Here is a 3491-nt window from a genome sequence, read left to right on the forward strand (position 1 = left end):
CCTTCATTATCACATTACTTTTCTCTGTTCTTCACAGATGCTGAGACAGATATAGGACAGGAAGCTGTAGATGGATCTATCTCCAATTATCTCCAATTTGCATCTGCAATCACCACCCAGCCATTACACACAATGAGGTTCCCTCTCCCATGTCCCTCCATCGGTCTATGTCCCAGCTGTAGAGCCCCCAGATACTCAGCGCCTGATGTCATCCCAATGATAATCATTGAACTTCATTTTTCTGAAGGTGTTTCATTGTCTACTTTCCATCATTTCCAGATCTTCATTGTGTCCAATGTCTGTAGAGGATAATGTGCGTCTTCTCTTCTGTGTGAGGTCACTTCATGGCAGAGCAGAGATGAAGCGCAGACAGCGTGGGGCGGTGATGATGTCATCAGGGTGGGCGATGTGTCATGAGATAGAGGTGGTCGGCCACAGAGTCTCATTGTAAGATCTTCCGCTCTCGTATTAACCTCTCGACCCCCAAGAGTTCTACACCAAGAGAGAGAGACCCCCCCCCAATATTCACCAACAATCCCTCTACACATTCATCCTCCCACACGCACCTAACATCCATCATGGCGACCCCAATCTATATCACAAAGAGTATATATACATTATATATATATATTGGTATATACAGGGGGGGTGCTGGCTCATCTATGGTATATGATGTATCCTGATGTATAAAAGTTCTCCACTCTCTATAGTAAGACCACAGATAATGCTAGGCAGAGTGTAGACTGCAAGCTCTTCTGCTCACACAGAAATCACCCACAACACCCGCTCACTGAGAAGGGAGCCGAGGTCAGAGAGAGAGAGAGATTGTATGGACACTCAGACTACATGAATTATTTATTAGCTGGAGAAGCTTCTTCCGACCAATCCTCCCGGACAAAGAGAGGGAAGAGAGAGAGGGGGGAGGAGAGAGAAGGAGAGAGAGAGAGAGAGAGAGAGAGGAGGATAGAGAGAGGGGGAGAAGAGAGAGAGGGGGGAGGAGAGAGCGACGGGATAGAGAGGGGGGATAGAGAGGGGGGGATAGGGGGAGGAGAGAGAGAGGGGGAGAGAGAGGGGGATAGAGAGGGGGAGAGAGGGGGGAGAGAGAGAGGGGGGATAGAGAGAAGGAGGAGAGAGGGGGAGGGGAGAGAGAGGGGGGAGGAAAGAGGGGGGGATAGAGAGAAGGAGGAGAGAGAGAAAGGGGGAGGAGAGAGAGAGGGGAGAGAGAGGGGGAGGAGAGAGAGGGGGAAAGAGAGAGAAGAAGGGGGAGAGGAGGAGAGAGAGGGGGAGAGAGAGGGGGGAGAGAGGTAGAGAGAGGGGAGAGAGAGGGGGGTGATAGAGGGGGGAGAGAGGGAGAGAGAGGGTGAGAGGGAGGGAGAGGGGGAGAGAGAAAGAGAGAGGGGGAGGGGAGACAGAAAGAGGGGGGAGAGAGAGAGGGGGAGAGAGAGAAAGAGAGCAGGGAGAGAGAGAAGAGGAGAGAGGGGGAGAGAGCGGAAGAGAGAGAAAGAGGAGTGAGAGGAGGAGAGAGAGAGAGAGGGAGAGAGAGAGGGGGGGAAGAGAGAAGGAGAGAGGGGGAGAGAGAGGGGACAGAGAGGAAAGGAGATAGAGGGGAGAGGAGGAGAGAGAGAGGAAGGGGAGAGAGAGAGGAGGAGAGAGAGAGGGGGAGAGAGGGGGAGAGAGAGAGAGAAGAAGAGAGGGGGAGAGAGAGAGGGGGGAGGGAGAGCGGAGGAGAGGGGGAGAGAGAGGAGGAGAGAGCGGAGGAGAGGGGGGGAGAGAGGAGGAGAGAGAGAGGAGGAGAGGGGGAGAGAGAGGGGAAGAGAGAGAGAAAGAGAGAAGGAGAGAGAGGGGGTGGAGAAAGAGAGAGAGAGGGGGAGAGAGAAGAGGAGAGAGAGGGGGAGAGAGAAAGGAGGAGAGAGAGTGAGGAGGAGGAGAGAGGGGTAGAGAGAGGGAGAGGGGGAGAGAGAAATAGAGGGGGAGAGAGAGGAGTAGAGAGAGAGAAAGAGCGAGAGAGGGGGGAGAGAGAAAGAGAGAGTGAGAGGAGGAGAGAGAAGGGGGAGAGAGAAGGAGGAGAGAGAGAGAAAGAGAGAGGGGAGAGAGAGAGAGAGGAGGAGAGAGGGGGAGGGGAGAGAGAGAAAGAGAGAGGGGGGAGAGAGAAAGAGAGAGGGGGAGAGAGAAGGAGAGAGGGGGAGAGAGAAAGAGAGAGGATAGAGAGGGGTTGAGAGAAAGGATGAGAGAGAGAGAAGGAGGAGAGAGAGGGGGTTGAGAGGGGTGAGAGAGAAAGAGAGGGGGGAGAGAGAGAAAGAGAGGGGGAGATAGAGAGGAGTAGAGAGAGAGAAAGAGCGAGGGAGAGAGAAAGAGAGAGAGGGGGAGAGAGGGAGAGAGAGGGAGAGAGAGAGGGGGGAGAGAGGGGAAAGAGAGAAGAAGAGAGGAGGGTGAGAGAGGGGGAGAGAGAGGAGGGTGAGAGAGGGGGAGAGAGAGGGGGGAGAGAGGGGGGGAGAGAGAGGAGGAGAGAGAGAGGGAGAGATAGAGAAAGAGAGAGGGGGCAGAGAGAAAGGATGAAAGAGAGGGGGGAGAGAGAGAGGAGAGAGAAGAAGAGAGGGGGAGAGAGGGGGAAAGAGAGAGAAAGAGAGAGAGAAAGAGAGAGAGAAAGAGAGGGGGAAGAGAGAGAGAGGGGGGAAAGAGAGGAGGGAGAGAGAGAGAAAGAGAGAGAGGGGGAGAAAGAGAGAGAAAAAGAGAGAGGAGAAGCGAGGGGAAGAGAGAGGAGGAGAGAGGGGGAGAGAGGGGGAAGAAAGAGAAAGAGAGAGGGGAGAGAGAGGAGGAGAAAAAGAGAGAGGGGGGAGAGAGGAGGGCGCGAGAGAGAGGAGGAGAGTGAGAGGAGGGGGGGAGAGAGAGAGGAGAGGGGGGGAGAGAGGGGGGAGAGAGGGAGAGAAAATGAAAGGTGGAGAGGAGAGAGAGCGGGGAGGAGAGGGGAGAGAGAGGAGGAGAAAGAGAGGAGGAGAGGGGAGAGATAGGAGGAGAGAGAGAGGAGGAGAGGGGGAGAGAGAGGAGGGGAGAGAGAGGGTAGAGAGAGGGGAAGAGAGAGGGGGAGGAGAGAGAGAGGAGGAGGAGAGAGAGGGGGAGAGAGAAAGAGAGAGAGAGAGGAGGAGAGAGGGGGAGAGAGTAAAGATGAGAGGGGGAGAGAGAGATGGAGAGAGAGGGGGAAAGAGAGAGAGAATGAGAGGGGGGAAAGAAAGAGAGAGGAGTGAGTGGGGGAGAGAGAAAGGAGGAGAGAGAGTGAGAGGAGGAGAGTGAGGGGGGAGAAAGAGAGGGGGAGTGTGAGAAAGAGAGGGGAAGAGTGTGGTGTAGTGTGAAGTGCGAGTGTGGGGGTGTGAGAGTGGGTGAGAGAGAGTAGGAGAGGTGTGAGTGTGGAGAGAGATGGGGAGAGAGAGGGGGAGAGAGGAGGAGAGAGGAGGAGAGAGGGGGAGAGAGAGGGGGAGAGAGAGGGGGGAGAGAGA

This window comes from Aquarana catesbeiana, linkage group LG06 (assembly GCF_042186555.1).
Source record: "Aquarana catesbeiana isolate 2022-GZ linkage group LG06, ASM4218655v1, whole genome shotgun sequence".
NCBI classification, from domain to species: Eukaryota; Metazoa; Chordata; class Amphibia; order Anura; family Ranidae; genus Aquarana; species Aquarana catesbeiana.